Here is a 25198-nt window from a genome sequence, read left to right on the forward strand (position 1 = left end):
ATTTACATCTATTAGTGTTGTGATTCTGGTTAGGGGTCACAATATTAAGCTGAAAGAGTGCTGGTGTTCACTGCAAGCGATTAAACTGCGTGTGTGCTCTTCACTCGAGAGCAGAAATGTCCGGCTTACATAGTGCCAGACGGGTCCATATTATCATGAATATAGGGGTGTCATCTACCCCAGAACAATTAGTTTTATAAATAGTTAGTAAAATGACCGAATCACAAAACTATTTAAAACGTTAAATGATACTAAGTACTCATTTGAGTTCTAATTTATGGTTCTCCCCTTGCTAAACTTTCACAAACAACACTCGACTAGCTAGAACCACTATCAACAATTTCTGCTACTCTCTAACTGTGCCTAAATCTAAATGCAGATTCCATGGACAAAGCTTAGATGCCCGGCTGTGGAACTCTGTTCTGCTGGCCTGCTTTCTACCTGACTACAACATGGCCGTTTCCAAGTCTAATGTAAACAAGTTCTTGTTCAACCATCCCCTTAAATAATCAAATCATATCCAATTTTCACCATTAACAATTCCTACGCAGTTGTACCAGTGACCATCGCCCAGTCTTAAACCCTTACGCTCAAGTGGCCTACGGGCCTTTATAAGTGATGACTCTTGTTAAAAAAGAAAACTCTCAAAATTCTATTTTAAAAATTTGCCAAAAATAAACAAAAAAAAACAGTATAGTTACAAATATAAGTGAAACAAAAATACAAGTAAAAAAAAAAAAAACTCAGGTCAGTACAATTTCACCATCTAACAATTACATATGATAGTTTTATAAATAGTAAAATAACCTTAACTAGTTAAAGTGTTATAACACTTTAATTAATAATTTGATGATCAAATGATACTGTAATGATTAAATTTAACTCTCGGAATCCTATCTTTAAAATTTGTCTTAAAAAAATCTTTTAAAAAAAGCTAGCATAGTTAGAAAAATAAATGAAACAAAAATGGTGGTTCAAAAATCTCAACTCAGTACAACTCAGTGAGTCTAGAAATGTTATAAGTTTTCCCTATGAGTTTCAGCAGAATCAGATAAGTAATTTCAAATTATAACGGAATGGCAGCTAGTTCTGAAATGGACAGGAAAAAATAGACAGCAGAAGCAGGCAATTCATCATGGAGACTAATAGTCTTAAAGATGTACAAAATTAGCATTGGGTTTCCTTTATGCGAAAGAAAATCACCAATGTAGGTGTGAAAATAGCCATTTTGAAACCAAAACAGACCGTGAATACAAATTCCAAATAAAGTGACACCTTCTACAGTTAGTTGTTCGAGCTGAGCCTGACTCGTCTTACAGCTAAACATATTGCAAAAGTTAAGTTAATGTTGCTTATACCAGTAAAGGATACGTCCACGACAAGCAGTCCAAAAGTAGTTTTGTTGCCGTCGGGCTGTTGTATGATTCTGTTCTATTGCAACACAGCGCAGACATGCATATGCAAATGCATGTGAAATGACGTCACCAGTAGGGAAAAACAAAGACTTTAAAAAGATCATGTTAGAGACGGAAATAACGTTCGAGATCACGTTAGAGGCGTGAGTGACGCTCAAGAAGTTGATCACAGGTCAGCAGTAATGAAAGAATGAGAAAATAAATGTTGTTGTACAAAAAAAAAAAAAAAAAAAAGCGAGTTTAAGTTCTTTTCTATTATTTGCTTTGCAACTGAGGCATACAATCGGTTCCTGTACAACGTTACACTATCCTAGGAAGCTCACCTTTCCTAGATTTACCTTCTCTCTGAGAAGGGGCTAATTTATTGCTAATCGCTTAAGGCATCCCTATTGGGGAATGTGGCAAAGCTGCTCAGGCATTTCTTGTAGTTCAAAGTGTACTTCACCTAGTGCGTTGTCTTTTCAAAATCCCATCTGACCTTGCGTCAAACCTTCCACAGCAGAGGACATGAATAAGTACAAATTCATTCGTTCTTTATCTCTTAGGTGCGATTCGGACAGACGCATCTCTTTTTAATCCAGTGTCGACTATGCAATTCCTCCGGTTACATACCTGGAAAATGGAGCTATTAAACCTGACAGTGATTTTTTTTTTTTTTTTTTTTTTTTTACATAGGTATCACCATTTATCAAGGCCAAGAGGCCACTCGATAAGGGTTAAAGAGTGTAGTAGAAATTGGACAATATAGTAATTGTTAGTAATGGAAATTCGGTAAATTTGTTAACTTATATGGAACGGCTCCTCAAAAACTTGTTTACGTTAGACTTGAAGACAACCATATTGTAGTCAGCTATGATATGGGACCAGAGGGAAAATTAGCAACCCTAGTTGAAGTCAATGTACCTAATGACACTGGCTTAAAAAGAGCTGAAAAGCAGAAGATAACGAAATATGAAGGTCTTATGTATGGCATGAAAAGAAACTGGAAGATCTCTATTATTTCAGTAATTATAGAATCAACTGGGTTCATAAAAAAGAATAATAAAAAAAAAAGAAAACTACTTGGCGGATGTACTCTGTGAACTAAGTGCAACAGAAATACAAACAATTGCACTTAAAGAGATTGTCAGAATCTTAAAAAGATCTCTTAATTGAAGTGTTTGAAATAGTATGTCAGTATCTGGCATTAGGTAGGATATCCTATCCCCATGTAAATACAAAATGATCAGAAAATTAAAAATGAACAAGCCGAGCATGCACGGTTCCCCTCCATTAGTGAAAAAATTACTTTCATCATAACTAATGTTTGTGCAAATTTTTTTTTAAATCCAAGGCGTGGTTTTTCAGAAAGGTGCAAATGAATGGATGAACGACTTGGGGACAATTTTACCCTATAATTTCCCCTAGAGGAGCAACCAGAGTTATCTCGGAAAATCTGTTCAGGTAAAAATTTACATTCACCATGACTAATGTTTGTGTAAAATTTTAAAAATTCAAAGAGTGGTTATTGAAAAAAGTGCAAACAAACGGACGAATGATTTGGGGGAAATTTTACTCCTATAATGCGCCCTAGGTGGGGCAAACAGAGTTATCCTGGAAAATCTATTCTGGAAAAATTTACTTTCAATCATGACAATTTTTTGTGCAAAATTTTCAAAAAAATCCAAGGGGTGGTTATTGAGAAGAGTGCAAAGGGATGAACGGAGTGAATTACTAGGTCCAATCCTTCCTTCGTCAAAAGATCAAAAAGTTAAAAAAAAAAAAAAAAAAATTTCAAATCTTCATGGAAAATAAATATGTGTTTGTATTTGCTAAGATTGAAGTGATTGTATTCCCTGGAAGTAAAAAAGAAATGGATAAGTATGAGTATATCTTTCCTGTGTCTGAGAGTTCGTTCCCTATGGACTCAAAAATGATTTTTAAGAAATTTTACACAAAGGTACTTTATACGCCTGGCAGTGTTCTTAGACATGTTTTGTATCAGAAGGGCAATGGATAAAAAAACAAAAACAAAAAAAAAACAAATCGAAAAAACTAGAAGAGTACTAAATTTTAAAAAAATTTTTTATATTATTTCAAGTATTCCTTTTTATATTGTACTGTGTCGCACACATATTTTATCAGGAAAAAATAAAGATTAGCAAAACATAACTTTTTTTTATAAGAAAAGAGGAATTTCATTTCGAACAAGTAATTTATAATAAGCATTACGGTCCAATTAAAAAAGAAAAATGCCTAATTGCTATCTTGTATGGAAATGTATCAATGTAGCTATAACTCAAACTTGGAAAAACGAGTAATAAAAGATAATGAATGAGTAAAAAATGATGAGTAATAAATGATGAGTAATAAATGATTAATAAATGAGTAATTATTGATAATAAATGATTAATAAATGAGTAATTATTGATAATAAATGATTAATAAATGAGTAATTATTGATAATAAATGATTAATAAATGAGTAAAAAAATGAGTAATACATAAGTAATAAATGATAATGAGTAATTAGTGATACTAAATCTGTAATAAATGATTAATAAATGAGTAAAAAATGATGAGTAATAAATGATAATAAATGAGTAATTATTGATAATAAATAATTAATAAATGAGTAAAAAATGATGAGTAATAAATGATAATAAATGAGTAATTATTGATAATAAATGATTAATAAAGGAGTAAAAAAATCAGTAATAAATGATTAATAAATGAGTAAAAAATGAATAATAAATGATAAAAAGTGAGTAATAAAAGATAAGGATTTGAGGAAAAAAAACTTTAAACCTCATAAATTGATCAAGTTGGTTTTGTCACAAAGTGCAGCATCAGAACAGATATTACACTGTAATCGTAGCTCAAAAACCAAAACTTTTTAATTTGAGTTTCATGTTCGACATAACATTGGCATCATATGAATTCTTAAAAGAATGACCTTTTTGAAATATCATTTTCGATGTTCAAACCATCCCATCATCAAAAAAAAGGGGGGGGGAAGATGATAGTATATGCATAAACAGGAAAATGCCTTAGTATATTATTATATAGACTATGGGCAAAAGTTATAGCCCATTGATTTAGAATGAGTGCTTTATGCCAAACTGATGATTAAATTTGTGCTTATTTTTGTATTAAATACTAATCCTAATTAATCCCTAACTGTGCATCAAACAGATGCCATGATACTTAGTCTGTTACACCTCATTATAACAAAAGTATATACAAAATTTCAGCCAAATCAGTGCAGTAGTTTCCAAGAAAACTTTTAGAGTAAATGTGATATTGTAGTGAATAACCCCTATTGATCCCTATGTATCTCTATAAGTATGCATCAAATGGAAATCATAATACTTAGTTCGCTGCACCTTATCATACAATATTTCAGCCAGGTTGGTCCAGTAGTTTATGAGAAGAAGTAAAACAGATAGAGAGAGAGAAATGTAGGTAATAATCATTGAGACTTAACCAAGTGACCAATGATCTGAAGCATTTTTCTTAAAAAAAATAAAATTAAAAAAAAATAGAAATAGTTGGTTTCCAATCAAAACTATACGTAAATAAATCAAAATTTCACCCACCCTCTCCTCATGGCCACCACACTAATCCCCAGCAGAAATGTTGACTTCGCCGGTTAGCAACAACAGAACCCATACAACTATAGCGAATATTAAATATTAAAATTCCCATCAACTGAAATAATATAAACTATAAAAATTATATATTGAAAATACAAAAAATAAATAAAAATACAAGTAATGATCCGCCTTCACAAAAAAAACAAAAAAAAACAAACAAACAAAAAACAAACAAAAAAAACAAACAAAAAAAACAAACAAACAAACAAGCAAAAAAAACAAATGGATACACAAATTACACATAATCTTAGTTCAGGCATGCAAGTGTTATCTATATGTCTACAAAAGTGAGAATGTGTATGAGGACACTTCTCAACCTATATACTCAACGAATTTTTTGATTTACAGACTTGAAATTTGGTATATAGAATATTCAGACATGTGTAAAACTTTTTAATCAGTTTTCATCCGGAAAAACGGGTTGCTAAAGAGTCAAAATTGAAAAATTCATACGTGGGGAAGTCGTTGAATTTTTATGTTTGCTAACTGTTCCACAAATGTGCGTGCATGAGTGGTTCACATAACAGATTCATTGTGTTAAAAATAAGTAGGTTTGAAAAAACACTTTTTAAAGATTGTGTTAAGCCAGCCTAATGGTTATCGTACTTGACTCACTCTCTTTAAGTTCAGGTTTTGAGCTCAGCCCGAGTATTTTATTTATTTTTTTTTTTTTACTTACAAGAAGTGAACCGTTTAGAAAAAAAAACATAATACTCGAGTGCACAACTCTTAATTTCTCCTTTTTTAGTTTTTCATTTGTTAAGCAATTTAATGTTATGTTTAATACCGGGGAACACCGAGCGACCTGCTAGTATATCTATAAAAGCGAGAATGTGTGTATGTGTGAGGATACTTCTCAACCTATATACTCAGTGAATTTTTTATCTACAGACTTGAAATTTGATATATAGAATATTAAGACATGTGGAAAACATTTTAATCGAATTTCATCCAGAAAAAAAAAAAACTGCTCAGGAGTCAAAATTGAAACATTGGTACGTGGAGGAAAGTCATCAGATTTTTATCTGTCAACTGTTTCATGACAGCGCATGCATGAATGGTTCATATGACAGATTCCCTATGCTTAGAATAAGTAGCTCTGAAAGCACTTTTTAAAGATCATGACAAGCTGGTATAATGGTTATCGTACTTGACTCACTGTCTTTAGGTTTTGGTTTCGATCTCAGCTCGAGTATTTTTTTTTTTTACTCAGAAGAAGTGAACTGTTTATAAAAAAAAAGCATAAAACTCGCATGCACATGGCTCAGCTTCTGTATGAATAAAAATATATTTATGTATATTTTAGGATTAGGTAACACCGGGCGGCCCGCTAAGTGTTATTATAAACTTTTTGAACCACTTCCACCAGTCAACAAATCTAGTAAAAGGTTGAAACACATCTACACAAGTTTTGGACAGTTGGATGCATTTTTAACAAAAACAAGTGCGAATTTCTAGCATAATCAATTTACAAGCAAGAAAAATGACCCGAACAAAAAGGGGTTTACATCACTGCTCATTACATTTCCGTTGATGTTCACTCCATAATAAAATAAATAAATGAGATGCTTTTATTTGCTTCTAAATATCCAACCAAGCGCTGGGCCAAGACTAAGTCACAAAACAGATAAGATAAAACAATTTTTCAAATGAAATAAACAAATTCAACAAATGAAGATGTACTGACATTGTTAAGAGACAGAGAAATAACCGGCCACGGTTAGCATGTGCCTGCTGTAAGGAAATGTGAACCTAGAGCCATTTATATACTTGACAAAATCGATTATGACAATTTAGGTACGATTGGAAAAAAAAGATGGATTTTTTGCTTGAGAGACTTTTGTTTTTTTTGGACATGACGTCAATCATGTGTGTTTTGTTGTTTGATGAAAAAAATTATTGTTATATATTGGGACCCTACGCCAGAGAGTAGAGATCTTTCAGTAGAAATACTCATTTCTAAATAATCAGATGAGTAAACAAACAACTGAATTCGACAAGTGAATTGCCATAAAATTTGAGTATAATTACAAAAAACTCATTAATAAAACTAGAAAATATATACATCCCCCAGGTTCACATCTTTGCTAGGCTGGGAGAGGTCCTGGATATGACCTTAAACTATATCCGATGGTGAGGCTTTGGGAAGTGTGGATCCACCCTTTAATTGCCATTGCTCCCAGGTCCACTCTGACCTGGAGTGGTAGTACCTGTTAGGGTCCCAATTATGGGTTAAATAAAAACCGACTTGAAAAAAAAAATATATATATATATTCTATTAATACATTTTTTTCAAGATCACTGTATTCGGCATTAAATAACCTGAAAAGGGTTGATATGCCGTTAAACAAAAACAACCAACCAACCAACCAACTAGGCTGGTAAAATGATATAATGTCCAAATAAATATATACAATTATCTTTAAAGGAGGAGATAATGATGTAGAAAATGATATCATGATGAACAAAAATTACACCACCCCACAAAACAGAAGAGTTAATGCCTGGACACCCGAATAGATAGTAAACTACTACCACCACCACCCAAAAAAAAGATAATGCCTGGAATTATGGCCTCATGACCACAGAACAGATGCTACATTATTCCATCTCTCGAAGTAGGACCTGGGAGGATTAAAAGGTAATTCCTACGAATAGTATCAATAGAACTGATACTACACTACCTGCAATCATTAAAAAAATATGCAATAATAGATTAAATCAGTTTTCTTTTTCATTCATTTAAAAATGTGTAATCATAAAAATATCATTTTTTATAGTTCCTTGCCTTTTTTTTTTTTTTTGCAAAGATCAAAGTGTTTAATGAAATCATTGTCAATAAACGCCTTTTATTTATGCATATAACTTATGGGACCGTTACCTACCCATTAATAGACTCTTCAAAATACTATATTAATCGAGAGCCAAGTACACTTGTGGATATTGGACACTCTACCGATATTCGACAGACAAGTTAGCCCAGCTTACGTCACAACTTTTCTTTGTATCTTGTTCCTTAATTTTCAATATGTCTTTAAATTTATATCGTGTTCCGAGTTGTCTTTTCATGGTCCCAACCTGGGTCCACATACATAATTAAAAGAAATCGATTTGAGAATTTTAAGTAGAACTACCCTCTGGAGTGAATGTCGTATTATGATGATTGAGGATTTTAGCTAGGAATATCTTGGACAATTATAAGGTAGAGTGATAAGGATGACTATAGACACCCCTTCTAAACATTTCTGAATGGCCTTGTACCTAATTTATTTTATGACTAGCGAGGGGTACCCGGCGTTGCCCGGGTGTTTGGAGGTGTGTGTGGAAACTCCGGGGGTGGGGGTGGGGGTTAAAAAAAATGTTTTGGTTGGTAAGTATGAGGATCGAACCCGAACCCTTGAGGCAAAGTTGTAAATTAAAGGGTGAAAAAAAAAACGTGCGATGTTAACCATTGCCCCACCGCGAGATGCTAATGGAAACACGTTTGAATTTATTTAATTACTTGGATTTGGCAAGTGCCCGTGTTAATGAGGTCAAGTTTGACTGCGGGATAGTATTTCATTTACTGCGGGGACGCTTCCCAAGATGTTATAGGAAAAAGACTAACCCACATGCGGCGACCGACAAATGTTGAATATTTATCTTCCCAAAGTCGAGCAAATTAAATAGACAGGCGAGCTTCATTGTTAACTCTGAGATATTACGATTGATATGTGATATAAAAAGTTTTAAAAAGTTGTGAAGCGACCGACCGCTTCTCTGAAAAAAGCCTTTTGTAGACATACAGAAAAAGCGAACACACATACATACATACATACATTTTCGCTTTTATATTTATAGATTATGCTATAATTATCATAAAATTCTACTAAAATTAATAAATTTTTAAAAGTGTTCAATGTTAAAATGCAATTTTTTTATATTTTGTGCAAATATTGCAAACTTTTCTCAGACGTTTTATTATTTCTGAAAATATTACATATATATGAGAAAATATGAACATGCTAATTACAAATGTATATTACAGAATAATAATTTATTAGGAACTGTTTAAAAAATGAATTTGTAATACCAAAATCTAGTTATGGGTGCTTGCAGATAACTATATACAGAGTACTAGCAGGAATACCCGATATTAACTAGGGCAAAAGTGTAACATAACTTCTATCCCTCTCTCCTTTCTACTCCCTCATTTCCCATTGCCTTTTTTTTCTTCACCCAGCCCATTCCTCTCTCTACACACACACACACATAACTCAAATTTGCATAAGGGAAATAACTCTATGAAAAAAATAATCAGAGTTATTTCCCTTTTTATAACATTAAAATATCAGTGTACGTCTTGATAATATTAAGTGATATAAATGGCTATTTGACCTCCAACACACAAATAATGCATTTTTCTTTTCTTTTTCAATTTAGATATTATATTCCTATTAATTAACTCCAAAAAATGCAAGAGCATAAAATGCAAGAGAACTTAAAAAAAAAAAAAAAAAAAAAAAACTAATTTGATTATGAAACTAAATCCACTAGAATTCATTTCGGTTTCTCTGTAAATTAGTCAGCCATTTTAATTTTTATTAATATTTAAAAAAAAATGAATTACTTTGTGACCCTTTAAATTCATAACAATGTGGTTCAATTAATAATTTAGCGACCAAATCATACCATAATCATTAAATTTAACTTTCAAAATGTTATGAAACATATAATTCAATAAAGGAACGATATATATATATATATATATATATATATATATATATATATATATATATATATATGTGTGTGTGGCATCCGTCAGTCGAAACGACTATGGATTAGCGCCGTATTAAGATGTTGCCTCTTTTTTTTTTTCATTTTTCTTAAACTTTTTCTTCCAGGGGATGGGACATCCAACCAGATGTCTGACATTTACCCCTATTTTAGTGAGTCCAACCAAGAGATCTTTTCAGGATTCTAGCCGTCCCTTTCAGTGCAATCGTTTGTATTTCACTTGCACTTGGTTCACCGGGTATGCTTGCTACGTACTTTTTAAAGTTCTTTTTCATAAGCCCAGTTGCTCCTGTGATGACTGGTATAATTGAAACGTCTTTTAATTTCCAATTTCGTTTCATATCATACATAAGTCCTTGATACTTTGTTATCTTTTCCCTCTCAACTCTGTTAAGCCCTGTATCATTGGGTACACTGACCTCTATTACGGTCGCTTTTTGTTGCCTGTATGCATCCTTTTGTGTGACTGAAGAGACCAATTCTTGATTTGCATAGTCTGCCACAGCCTTGACATACGAAGGTTGTTATGCAATTTGCCGCTTCGTCCGGCTGTTCCGCCTGTACATTCGCTCTTCTCCTAGCTCTCTTTGCAGCGTTTTCAACATGGAGGGTCCTCTCGCTGATGATAATCCCCTGGCGTATCATTTTCCTCCAGGCAGTTCTGTCAGCTGCAGAGGCTTCCCATGTATTCCTGTCCACCGAGAAAGCCTTCATGTCACGCTTGCAGACATCCCTGTAGCGAAGATGGGGTCGCCCCCTTCTTTGCTATATATGTGTGTGGCATATATATATATATATATATAGGTTGACATTCACAATTCTTGACAATATGCTAAATACTTGATGCGTGTTTACCGCTTATTATTAGTCGATTTAATACAATAGACTAAATTTCTACAATGATTCCGTCATCCTTAGAGGTGAAAATAAAATACTCATTCATTGTTCTGCCGTCATTTTACCCTAGTTAATACCGTTACCAAATATTTCAGACAGTTCAATTCTTACGCCCCGCCGTGATTATTTCATTTTTTTTATTTTTTATTTTAACAGTCATTTACCGTTCATTAAACATCAAAATAATTACCGCTCCCTAGAGTTCTTGTTTCCTTTGATTCCATCAACTTGATTGGTTGTTCTGATTCGTTAGAATGAATATCCGAACACTTTCAAATTTAATACCAATAAACAGAAGATACCAAACACGATTATTCGTAAATATCATAACGATTCAGACTTCTAGTTTACAACCATATCCTAACAAAAAATCGCTTGGTTTAATCAGCCACAAACAAAACACGTATATACTTTTTTTCACCGCCAGTCCGAAAATTCAAAATGGCGTCATAAAAGATAAAAATAAAAGGTAATTGCAACTTTTCTTCCAATTTTAGGACTTTGTAATCATACCCAAATGCATTTTTTTTTTCTTTTGATGGGTTGATAGTTGCTAATTCTTCTGACGAGTTACAGGCAGAATAGGTTCATTGGTTGATATAATAATTAAGTGAATGATTTTGCGCTACGAAACAGTTGCTGTCGAGAATTGTGAATATCAATCTAATTAAAGGAATAAATTGTAAGATGGTCAACATCATGAAATTTGGATATAGGCTTTTGTCATTTGTTTGTTATATGCTTTGTATTTACACTGAGTTTTGTAAATTAAAGATTAATAGATAAAATAAAAAAGGTGGAATATAATTGAAAAAAAATATTTCCACAATATATATATATATATATATATATATATATATAGTCTTTTCCTTTTGTTTTCTATAGTGTCGAATGGTTCAGGGTCGCACAAAGTCTCATTGACTGAAACAGATGGCTGTTTGTAGCGACCATATGTAACTGTTTACTCTCGAAAAAATAATAAATATTGTTATGCTTATTTGAACGTCAGACAACTTTAGAAATTCATCTTCGTTTTTAGGAAGTAGTAATATGTCTTGGTATAAATTAAGTTGTTTTTTTTTTGTTTTTTTAAATTTATGTTGGTTATCTTTTTTAATGTTAATTTCTGAAAGTCTGTGTTGAAGTTCTTCAGGAGCTAGAAAGTTTTCCAGTTTATTAATTATCCTTTGGCTTTCTTTGTGAAGATTGTTGAGTTGTTCTTTACTGATTAATATTCGTCTCTTCATGAGGCCACGTCTGTATTCTAAAGTGCTAGTATCTTGGTGGCCTGCAGAATCGGGTAATTTGGAATGTGTATATTTAAGAAGCATTTTTTCTCTTAAGTATATTTTATTAAATAAAATAGACGTCTTTTGTCTATTAGTTCTGTTTTTGACCTTTCAACTCAATAGGTCATGGTACCATCAGTAATGATATTTAACAATGCTTTATATTAACCGCCTATATATAAGTGAAATTGTGTGTCTGTGTGTGTACATTTCCCTACCAAACTACTCTGTCAATTTTCAATCTACAGACTCGAGATTTGACAAAAAGGGTATTGAAATTTAGGAAAATCTTTTTAATCGGTTTTCGGCCAGAAATTTGGCTATCAAGGGGTCAAAGTTCAACGATTTGACCTTTGAAAACTCTACCAAACTCCTCTACCAATTTTAGGTCTAAACACTTGAAATTTTAGATGTAGGTTACTTGGATATGGATCAAACTTTTTAATTTGATTTGAGCCCAAAAACAATAAATGTTAAGGGGTCAAAATTGGAGTCAAAGTTTTAAAAAATTGACCTCTGCGGTCTCTACCAAATTACTCAGCCAATTTTTGGTCTAAGCATTTGAAATTCTACATAAAATGTATTCAGACATAGAACAAGCTTTTTAATCGGTTTTTGGTCGAATATTTGGCTGCCAAGGGGTCAAAGTTTAAAGGATGTGACCTTTGCGGTCTCTAGCAAAGTATTCAATCAATTTATGGTCTAAACATTTGGAATTTTATATAAAGGGTATTCAGACGTGTAGCAAGCTTTTTAATCTGTCTTTTGGGCTACAATTTGACTGCCAAGAGGTCAAAGTTAAAAGAGTTGACTTTTGCAGACTCTACCAAAACCCTCCATCAATTTTAGGCCTAAACACTTGAAATTTTAGATGTAGGTTACCTAGACATGAGTCAAACTTTTTAATATATATACATATGCACATAAAGTTATGAATAGTACATACGGCCTGAGCAAAGCCGGGCTGAACTGCTAATATATAATAGTATTAAAGTAGACAAAACACTGATGGACGTGTGATTTGGTTTGTTCCTTTTTTAACTCTACCTTTCTCTCTTTGTATATATATATATATAAACTAGCTGGCAGCCCGGCATTGCTCAGTCGTACAATATGCTTAAACATGATATCATAATTTATGCAGATTGTGTATGTATTATTATAGAATCAATCCTCGATTGATTATTATATATTACATGGAACAATTTACCTGATAGACTAATTCGCAAAAAAAAAAAAATATGAAAAAAATAATAATGATAATGTCGTTCATCAAATCTTGTCTGTGTTTGTTTACAATATGACGTCAGCTGATATTTGGGTTTGACGATGAATGCCCTGGAAAAGTCACTTCTGATTAATGCTCAGTTTTAAAATATGCGAATGAAGAAATCATTTGTGGCGATTTTAAATGGTACTTCTTCCTTTATCGTAAATTGAATTCATTAATAAGAAAAAATTAAAATAAAATGGTGAATTACACCCAGGCTTGAACAGGGATCATTCGATCTTTTTTTTTTTTTTTTTTTTTTTTTTTTACACAGTGATCACCACTTATCAAGGCCCGGAAGCCACTCAGGGATAAGGGTTATTGCAAGTACATTACGTTAGTGTGGAGATTTGATGAAGTGTTTAATTAGGGGGGGGCGGTTCATTAGGAATTTGTTAACATTGGACTTGAAGACATCCAAGTTGTAGTCCGGAGGGAAGCAGGCAGACGGAACAGAGTTCCACAGGCGTGCAGTTCTAAGAAAGAAGCTTTGTTCATGGAATCCGCGTTTTGATTTAGGCACAGATATAGAGTGGGGGAAATTTTTCACAGTGGATTCAGCTAGACGAGTGTTTTTCGTGAAAGATTGGCGAGGGGGGACCAGGGATTGGAGTTCAGATGAGCACCTGCCATGAAAATAACGATAAAACAAGGATAGGCTCGCAACGTCTCTTCTGTGGGAGAGAGGTTGCAGGGTAGAGAAAAAGGCATCCCCCACTAAGCCACGAAGTCTATTTTGTACTCTGTCAAGGCATGATAGGCTGTTTTTGGCCGCTCCTGCCCAGATATGGCAACAGTATTCCATCCTTGGACGTAGTCGAATGTTCTACCACTAAGCTATATCTCTAGATTATAATTTTTTTTTTTAAGAAGAAATGATTTTAGTTTTAAAATATGCAAACTATCCCTTACACCTAGCAATTGTGTTCCCAAATTTATAATGGTTGTTTAATTTGTTTAAGAGTAAATCATATACATACAAATACATAAACATATTAGATTTTTTAACGCGTTATAAACGGGAAAAAGTTATAAACCATTGACTTAGACTAAGTGCTTTATGCCAAATTGATGGTTAAATATGGTTAAATGTGGCATATTTTTGCATTAAATACTATTAAACTAATTAACTATTAATCCCTAAATCTGCAAATACCATAATATTTAATTAGCTGCACCTTATTATAATAAAAATCTGTACAAAATTTCAACCAGATTGGCTCAGTAGTTTCTGAGAAAACTTCTAGAGTAACTGTGGTATTACAGTGACTAATCTCTCTTAATCAGTAACTATACATTGAACGAATACCATATCACTTAGTTAACTGCACCTTGTCATAACAAAGGTACACACAAATTTTCAACCAAATCAAAGATTAAGCTCCAACAAGAAGCAGAACAGACAGACAGACATGCAGAGAGATTAAGAGAAATATAACACGGATACACATATCTAACTTGATATGAATAGAGATTAACCCCATATTTATTGGTATTAATCCTAACCCTCTAAGAAGTAAAATATGCGTCACATGACCCAGTTTACTTTCTTGAAAATTATTTTATTATGATTATCCATGTGCCATCTATAAATGATGGAATTAAGAAAGACAAAATTAGAACACAGCATACCAAGCTGATATTTCATGCCCATTAGCTATTACACCACCTACAGTTCCATGCATGACTAAAATCGATTTTTTTTTTTTAAGAAATCCCATATGAGAAGGAAGGTAACTCATAATTAACCTGTCAACTTTATAATTATACATTTAGAATAACAGCATCATTGTGGGAAGATTTTTTTAAACTCAAGTTTAAAACTATGTCATTCCTGTTTGTCTGTTTTACAATAAAATTTAATGTTTATATACAAAACTTTTTTCTCTTCATGGCCATCTACTTTACATAGGTATGTCTATATAAATGATAAACCGCATGTAAATAATAAGTCTTTGTACTTCTAAAAAATAATGAAGAATAATTATGTAGTGTCGGCATCAACTGGCACTATAGTGAGTAATCTTTGCCGATGACCTATGTGAGAATTCCAAGTGAGTGAATAACAATTGGAAAGGAATAAGAATAAGAAAACTCCTAGAAACTAAATTATATAATAGAAACCTAATAACAGGTATCAACACGTGTCACTAGTAAGATAATCTAGAGATAGATTGGACCAAAGAAGAACTGAGGCATCTCAACCAGAAGACCAAGAAACTTAGGATCATGCACAAGGCATTACACCCAAAGGATGTTGCTGACTGACTCTATGTGAAAGGGAAAGACAGAGGAAGAGAATTGGTTTGCATAGAAGACTGTGAATGACACAAAAGAATTAGAAAAATACATAATGCAGAACACCAAAAGGATAATTACTGCAACAAGAGACACTGAAAAATGAACAAAACAGAAAACAGAGGCAAGGGATGAGATGAGAAAAGAAAAATAGGAAGAGAAACAGCTGCACGAACGATTCATAAGGATGACAAAAGATGAGATTCAGAAAAACACTTGGACATGGCAACAAAAAGGAAACTTAAACCCTAATAACAGCTTCACAAGATGATGCAATTAGAACCAATCACACCAAAGCAAGAATCGACAAAACACAAGAAAACAACAATAAACCACATAATAAACGAATGCAGCAAACTAGCCCAAAAAGAATACAAAAATAGACACGATCAAGTGGGGAAGGCAATACATTAGGAATTATGCAGACAACTGCATTTTTAACACCTTCACAAATGGTACAAGACAAACTAGCAACAGTACTTGAAAACAGAAGTTACAAATTCCTACGGAACATGGACATACAAACAGATAAATCCATCCAAGCAAGAAGACCAGATATCATAATCGTTAACAAGAAGGAAAAGTCCTGCCAGATTGTAGATTTCACCATTTTAGCAGTTCACAGTGTAAATATCAAGGCGACAGAGAAACAAAGCAAACATATGGAACTGGCCAAAGAGCTGAAAGGAATATGGAAGATGAAAAAGTCAAGATAATACCAATAATAGTAGGAGTATTAGGAACAATCCCAAAAAACTTTGAAAATAGCATGAAAGATTGGAATCAGAGGAATGACTGAAAAGATACAACATATAGCAATAATGAAAATGGATGAAATATTAAGGAAAATCCTTGAATGTGGAAACCAATGCATAAGAGCACATATAGGAACGGTTACAAAAGTAAAACACAAAGAAACATGGAATCAAGAAAACTAAAACAGTATAATTGTAGTTTAATCACCCATCGAAAAAAAAGAAAAATCAACTGGCACCACACTAAATAATCGAGAAAGGTCAAGGAGGATGAAAAGATTGAGAAGAGAAAGCGCTAACCAGACTTCCATGGGATGAGTGCAAAGTTGAACTAGGACCTTGGGGAGGCTTATTGTCACAAACCAATGATCATTGCCAACGAGAAATCAATGGTAAACGGCTGTTGCGAAAATGCAAATTAATTTTCAAAGAGGAGAAGAGAATTGGAAACCTGGGGAAACTTGTTATCACTCAGACTCCAGGTTGTTGACAGAGAGAAATCTTTGATGATGGTCTGTGTGAAAACTCTTAGTGAGTTAATAATAATAAAGTACATTTTCTTCTTTCAATAATGCAATAAAAATGTTTTAAAGAAATTATAGAATAAATAGTTGTACTGACCCAACGAAACAAAATCGCATACAACAAGGGTTATAATTTTAAATAACTCATAATTAACCTGCCAACTCCATGATTACACATTTAAAATGATAGCATCCATTTTGGGAAAGTGCAGCAATTTTTTTTTTTTTAATTTGAAAACTAATACAAAGTTTATAACACTAGTGAATTCCTCCGAGAATTGATGTTGGAGTAGGGTTTCGTTTTCAATTGCAGCATCAGATAGACAGAAACAAACAAAGAAAACACATTTATATTATGAACGTTTTGTGTTTTTTTTTTTTTAAATAAATGTATGACAAATTAAGGCACGACAAATGACTCTTACAAATTCTCTATTTGTGTAATATTTAAGCACGTCATTTGAGCAACCTGGGATTATTATGCCAAGAACAAGAAGAAGCAATTGATTTTAATTTAAACACACTGGCATGTTGTTTTTTTTATTTTTGTTTTTCGTTTTTGCTAAAAAATCATTAGAATGAGTAAACATGTTTATTTTTTTTCTTCCTGATTGATAGGTTTGGGAGAATTAAACTAGTGTGGCCATTAATCTATATATTAATATGATAGTGTGTGTGTAAGTTTCTGTGTCACGCTCACATCTGGGTCGTTTAATTGTTATGTATTTCCATTTCTTTTCATAAATAATTTTACCAAGAATTCTTCATAAGTTTTGGTTTCGATTATAACTGATGGCATTCCAATAATCTATATTTTTTTATAAATAATTTTATCAAGGATTCTCCATAAGTTTTGGTTTTGATTTCGATTAAGGCATAAGTTTTTATTTTGGTTTCGATTCAACCTAATGTACCCAAGTCATATGGATATACATCATTTTATTTTTGAAATCGCAACTTCATGACATAAAAATCAATAGAACATTAACTCTATAATAATATATATGAAATCTGCAAGAATTAAAATATCATATTTAAGTGTATTTTACGACCGGGCTTTGCCGGGCGTTCGTGCTAGCTTAGATAAATACTTTTGCAGTTTTAACAAAAGAGCTACAATAATATCAGAGCATCTCGATTTCCGCTGAACATCTACAAAATGCCAACATCAATATATTACATACTAGCGGAGGTACCCGGCGTTGCTCGAGTGTTTGTTTCCGGGACGGAGGGGGGGGGGAGTTTTAAAAAATGTTATGGTAGTTAAGTAGGAAGGATCAAACCCGGAGTCATGAGTAAAAGTAGGAAAATAAAGTGTGAAAAAAAACAAAAACAAAAAAAAAACATCTGCAACGTTAACAGTTCGGCCACCAAGAAAAGTCCATTCCAGTTGTTTAGGAAAAAAAAAAAAAACGACTACGGTAGGTCGGTGCGAACGTGAAAATATAATGTGAATTGTCCAGTACGCTAACCACTACGCCACAGAGCACTGCAGCTTAGTTTAGTGATTTTAAAAAACTTCACATGAAAGAACTACGAAGCCAAACCGGTGTTCTCTTCTCAACTGTTCCTTGTGAACGATCCCCAAACGGTGTTAAGTGGTGGCAGGGGGAGGAGGAATTTATTAGAGAGAAAATATTTTACCACTTCCATTGATCTTAACCGATTTTGGCCGTGACTTCTCAGCAGAAAAAGTATAGAAATCTAAGATTATCGAGGAATTTGTGAAATAATAAGCCTATAACACACCTCAGATATTGTTCTGCCGTTTGTGCATATTATATTTGCATGAAATATCTTGATTTTTAATCCTATTAATGTCAAAATCATACGGGAAAAAATGAGTTCATTTTATTTATATAGAGATGAATGAGTCCCCTGTGGAATTTCCACAGGTCCCGCTAGTCCCTATTAATCCATAATACTTAGTTCGCTGTACCATATCATAAAAAGATCCATACAAAATCTCAACCAGATCGGCCTAGTAGTTTCCGAAAAAAAATTGAAACAGATACACAGACTAAGAGAAATATAATAGACGATATATATATATATATATATATATATATATATATATATATATATATATAATGTGAGAGAAGAAAAATAATAATCATTAAATTAAACTACTTTGAAGTTCTGTTATTATAAAACTCGACTTGTAACACTAAGTTGCAAAAAAAAAAAAAAAAAAACTTTACGCAGGATATAGGTCAACGATCTGAATATATCAGATGAGATATTGGTGTGACCACGTTGTCCCACCAACAAGTCGCCAACCTCAGCATTGTGTGCCGTAGTTTTGTTCTCCATTTTTCATTGTTCTTTAGTTTTGACTGTGTCATCATCTTGTTCACACTGGCGACCGTTGATGGAGAACACATGTGTTCACAAGTAGAAAAATAAAACACAACACAGGAACACAGACTCCGCTAGTCCATATGTATGCTCGGTTGAGGCTGTTGTCATATCATCTTGATTTCTCAAATCTTTTCTAACCTGGCCCAAGCTACAATCTGTCTCCAACTATCTCTAGCCCTGAATTGCCGTAAGCATCAACTCTTACTGTTTTCGTCAAGTGTACTGTCGTAAAGTCCCAACTTTGTCCTCAGTCAATCGTTTCTAGTGTCGTTTACTCAGAGCTACTCCCCAATATCATAAAACTAAATATATCACTATTCATTGTTCTGTCTCGTCATTTGTCATCCTAACGAACAATCACATATCAAGTTTATTCTGTTTAGCTTCCTAAACCTACTTCCTTTTATCTTTTTTTCTCCCACTTCCTAGGACTTAATGACAACAGCATCACTTTAGTTGCAGCTTAAAATTCAAGGTATAATTATTTTGATAGTTTTCATGATTTGGGACATTCGGTAAATTTGTAAATTATTTGTGGTTTCTTGTTTAGTATTGAATACGCACTATATGTAACGTTCGTGTAATAGCAAAAAAAAAATCTGCAATACTTTTGCTTGCATGCATCGCAGTCAAATATATAAAGTGTACATACGTAAACAAATGTTGAAATCGAATTAGTCAATGACTAAAGCAAGTTCTTTCTATCTGAGATTATAAGAAAGAGAGAAAGACTTTCAGAATTACTTACCTTCAATCTCTCTGTCGATCCGATCCAGTTGTATACAAAAGAAATAGAATAGCTGATAAACACTTACCTGTAAAAGAAGACAAAGAAACTATTTAGCATGAAAGTGTTTTGAATACATCATAGATTGTTTCCAACCAATATTATTCAAAAGCTAATGTACAAACGCTTCTGTCAAAAATGATAGGAAAAAAGAGTATGCTTCACCAATGTTTACAGTCATATCTACATAAAATCATTGATGTCAGTAATTTAATTTTTCGCATACAAATTATCATTATTTCTGATGATATGAAAAAGGTTAAAGCCCATCATTGACATTTTATTTAGAGTGGAAGAATTTTTTTTTTTTTCAGATTTCATTTCAGACGGTGGGGGTGGTCTGACTTGCTATTTGTTTTCCAATGTAAGTTTTTCTAATGCTTTTTTTTTTAACTTATTTCAACAGAACAGGGCAGAACTATCGGAAAAAAGTGAGTCATTTCTGATGACAAAAATAAAAAAAATCACCAATCTTCTTTTTTTTTTAATTTATTTTTTAAATTTACTTTTTAAATATTTTTTTTTTTTTCAATCTTTATTTATTTATTTACTTATTTATTTTTGGCTGTGCCTATATTATGCTTATAAAAAAAACATTTTAAAATACTCAAGTTTGAAAGTATTTATTAATTAGTGTCTAATACCAATTGTTACAATTTCACAAAAATCGGATTAGTATCTGAATTTCACCCTCTTTATACTGCCTTTGTATAAACTAAATATAGACCACATAACCTTCCTTTACACCCAAGAGTTATTTTCCAAAATTAAGAATGATCGGTTCATTAGTTTAGGAGTGAATCCTAGTGATAAAATTGTATAAACATATACACTTCACTAAATTTATATAGAGATATGACTACTTCATTTAACCAGATAAATTAATATACGAAAGTATAGATTACTGAATAAAATTTAAGTATTTACTTCAACAGTGCTCAATACGTAGGTAGAGCTAGGTAGTAAGTTATAAAATATATATGGCAATTAAGTTACACAGAATATTCCGCGTTTCATCCACGCTAGGATTCATCAGGCTTATGCAGGGATTTTTTAGTTGTCTCTTTTTTATATACACACCTACTATTGAGTTTTTAGTTAGCCAATCAGCTCTCTTGTTTCTATCGCACCCTTCCTAATCAGCCAATGAGCAGGCGCTTATAGGACAAAGGCCCAGCTGACCTCTGGTTGACCCGTTCCTTTGTGTTTTCTATTTTAGTAGGGAGCATCCTGACCTATTTTAAACCTAGTTTAAATATTTTTTTTTTAAATATTAGTTTATATATATATATATATATATATATATATATATATATATATATATATATATATATATACATACATACATACATACACATATATATATACACACACATGATAATTTTTGTATATGTATGTTTATTTTATTTGTTTATGTTCTATTGTTAGTTTTAAAATTATTTTGTATCTCTATCCTAGAGTAAAGTTTCTCCTGTGAACACAGTTGTTCACTATTTCTCTCCTACAGTTTAATAGATGTTGGGGTTCTTTAAAGTATAAGATCGCAAATTTTTCATGAAGGCATAATCTACATGGATCGTTTAGGTCTCTACATGTGTTTGCTTGTCTTACTATTTTCCATTCGACTCCCGGCGAATGTCTGCTTTCTTTGAGTTCCCAGTATTTGTTTGCTAGAGTTGTTTTCATTCAGTGTTTTTTTTTTTTATTTTTGAATGTACTTTTGTGGTCATAATATCGGGGGTTGAAATCTAAGGAAGTCATACCTACATAATATTTCTTGTTAATCGGGTTTTCTTTCACAAATATAGTGGCCTGGTAAACTATGCTTTTGGTTAGACATTTATTTTGAAGCAGGTAAAGTGTGTGGTATCTGCAGTTGCATTTATCTTGTTCGTTAGACTGAACAGAAGCATGGGTACTGTGGATAGAGTACTTATAAAAGTTACACTTTTCTAGAAATTTTATCACAACACAAGCAGAAAGGCCCAGCCCATAAAATCAACTGTGCATTCTTTTATAAGAGGGCGTGTTCAAAATTAAGGTTTCTTTTTAGAGCACAACTGAACCATTATATTGGACTTTTGTAAGTTTAACTTTTATTCAAGTAATTATCTATATATTAATAGGATAGCGATTGGGTTATTTATTTTGTGCGTCACGCTTACATCCGAGTGACTGTCATTTAATTGTTATGAATTTCCATTTCTTGTAATAAATAATTTTATCAAGAATTCTTCATAAGTTTTGGTTTCGGTTTCGATTATAGCTGAAGGAACTCAAGTTATATATTTTCATAAGTTTTGGTTTCGATTTTGATTTTGATTCAAGCTGGTGAACCCAAGTCATATGGATATATCTTTTTTATTTTTGAAATCGCAACTTTATAATATATAAAAATCGATAGAACATTAACTCTATAACAATATATATGAAATCTGCAATAATTAAATCATATTTCAGCATACTTTATGACCAGGTTATGCCAGGCATCCCTGCTAGCTTAGATACATACTTTTGCAGTTTTAACAAAAGAGCTACAATAATATTAGGACATTTCCATGTATGCTGAACATCTACAGAATGCCAACATTACATATGGAAGAGTCTGCTGTGGAATTTCCACAGATCCCGCTAGTGTAAAAATAATTTCATAAAATTAATAGTTGGTTCTTTGATAAGATAGGAGCACATTCGAAATGAATGTTTCTGCTTAGAGCACAATTGAACCATGATACTTGACTTTTACATTTTAAACTTTAAGTGAAATCATTATTTATAGATAATTTATGAAATCAACAGTATATTCTCTACAGTGCAATGTTGTACTGTGAATTAAGTCACTGCAGAGAGGCATGTGAAGCTTCTTCCGGTACATTGCAGGGGTGGTGGTCCCCAGCTAGAGTAGGTAATCAATCGATAATTAAAAAACGGGCAAGTTCACCAATTCAAAAGAAAATAAAACTTTTGGAGGGTGGAATATTTGTTGATTCATTTAATCCCGGACAATGTCGTGTCTCCCTGCCAGTGACTTATAAACAGCTTGTCATATAGCATATGGAATTTATTCTGTTAAACTATTTATCAAAACACTAAAGAAAATTCAAACAACGTTCTTGCTGGTTTTTTAATGAAACACATGCCAGCCTCGCTTTTATCTAAGCCAAACAGAAACGTTGGTAAGAATTGATCAAAGAATTCTATGTAAATTTATTAGAGATTAATTCTGACATAATAATCTATAGAACTGACCTGAATATATGCAAGGATTGGATTGAATTATGTCTGCTCAGAGAATGGAGTTCGGCAGTGTTAGGGTTAAATATGTGCATTATGGGTTCTTTCCGGTTCTAACTTTCTGAAAATCTTTTTTCAAATTATTTACCATTTTATCAACAGTTACATAAAAAAAAAAAAAAAGTTTTACAATTGAAATTCATTGGAAAATAATTCTTACCAAAGTATGGTCAAATGATTTTTACAATTTGAAGATAATTTTACCCAAGGAATTTACCATCATTTGTTTATGTTTATAATATTCTACATAATAAAGTGCAGTCGGTTTATTTCTTGACATTTTTGTCATTGATATGTTCCTTTGATGCAACTGCACGATAATAATAAAATTTAGAAAACGAAAAAATCGACTAAAAGAAATGAACAATGGTATCTACTGACTTTTTGTGTTAATTTCAACTAAAAACAATGAGATCTACTAAACTGATATGTCAGAAATATTTAAATACTAGCAGGGGTGCCCGGCGTTGCTCGGGTGTTTGGAGGTGTATGCTGTGCAAAAAAAGCAAAAAAAAACAAAAAAAATGGTTAATTTTTTAAAACTTTGACCCCTATTATGACCCCTTAAAATTTATAGTTTCGGGCTCAAATCACTTTAAGTTAGATCCAGGTTCAAGGAACCTATATCTAAAATTTCAAGTGTCTAGACCCAAAATTGTCGGAGGAGTTTGGTAGAGTTCTTAAAGGTCAAATCGTTGAAATTTGACCCCTTAACAGCCAAATTTCTGGCTGACACCCGTCACATTGATTTTCCCAAATCTCAGTACCCGGTATTTCAAATTTCGAGTCTATAAACTAAAAATTGACAGAGTTATTGCGTAGGGAAATGTACACAGACAGACAGACACACAGACAGAAAGACAGACAGACACGTTCACTTTTATAGATATATAGATTACTGCATTATTTTTAAAAACATGAGGTTTTGATCTTTATTGTAAAAAACTTTAGTCATATTTTTTGGGAACATGTGACATAATAACAGGGCAAGTAATCCAGTTATGCTAAAGACAAGGGAAGTAACTCATATTTGTTAATACAAATTTATTTTAAAAAATAGCAATCATTACATGCTTGGTTTTCTCCAGCGTATTTTTTTTTTAGCCAAACATTTTATTTTTGCTAATTTTCATCAAAAAATGTTTTCTTCAATAGTTTTTTTTCCTATCTTATCGTTTTTCGTAATTTTTGGATATATACATTACTATAACATAATAATTAAGTAAAGACCATTGGTTTGCCTTGAAATTCAATATTAAAAATTTATAATTTCGTTACAGTTCCATCCTACAAAATGATTATTTCATTTAGAATAGCCAATACTTGTGATGGATTTCACAACAGTAAAATGTAATTCACTTAAATTCCTTCAGCAGTAAATTCATTACGGTATTAATATATAGATAAATAATAAATCTTAATATGTCATTATTGCATTCATTATTAATAATTTTAACATCTATCATATTATTAAGAGAGAAACAGACATCACAAATATAAAGAAATCTCTGGACACTTTCAATATTTAATATATATATATATATATATATATATATATATATATATATATATCCCGATTTTGAATCTCGCTAGATTCAGTCATCCTGAGGAGTCGTAGTCGACGAAACACATGTCAGTGGATAGTTATATTTTAAAAACAATATGCATGCCGCTCCCCATGTGGGGGTACCAAGTTGGTTAAAGAAAAAATTATTCCCAACACGCATTTTGGTAAAAATGCACTTTCGTAAATATTTGAATTCATTCAAAACGTATCGCAAAAACAAAAACAAATAACATTATATATATATATATATATATATATATATATATATATATATATATATATATATATATATATATTGTTATTGTTGTTATTTTTCAAGCGATACATACGG

General features: G+C 32.2%; 2 protein-coding genes across 13 annotated transcripts in view; one reads left to right on the forward strand and one right to left on the reverse strand.

Annotated features, from left to right (window-relative positions):
• Positions 1-25198, reverse strand: part of LOC145254811 (glycosaminoglycan xylosylkinase-like) — a 795724-nt gene that overhangs the window by 190733 nt on the left and 579793 nt on the right. The window lies entirely within an intron of this gene.
• Positions 1-25198, forward strand: part of LOC145254812 (uncharacterized) — a 560817-nt gene that overhangs the window by 62984 nt on the left and 472635 nt on the right. The gene's annotated exons all lie outside the window — the stretch shown is intronic.

Source organism: Euprymna scolopes, chromosome 30 (genome assembly GCF_053919585.1).
Source record: "Euprymna scolopes isolate OS-2025 chromosome 30, ASM5391958v1, whole genome shotgun sequence".
In the NCBI taxonomy this organism is placed as follows: domain Eukaryota; kingdom Metazoa; phylum Mollusca; class Cephalopoda; order Sepiida; family Sepiolidae; genus Euprymna; species Euprymna scolopes.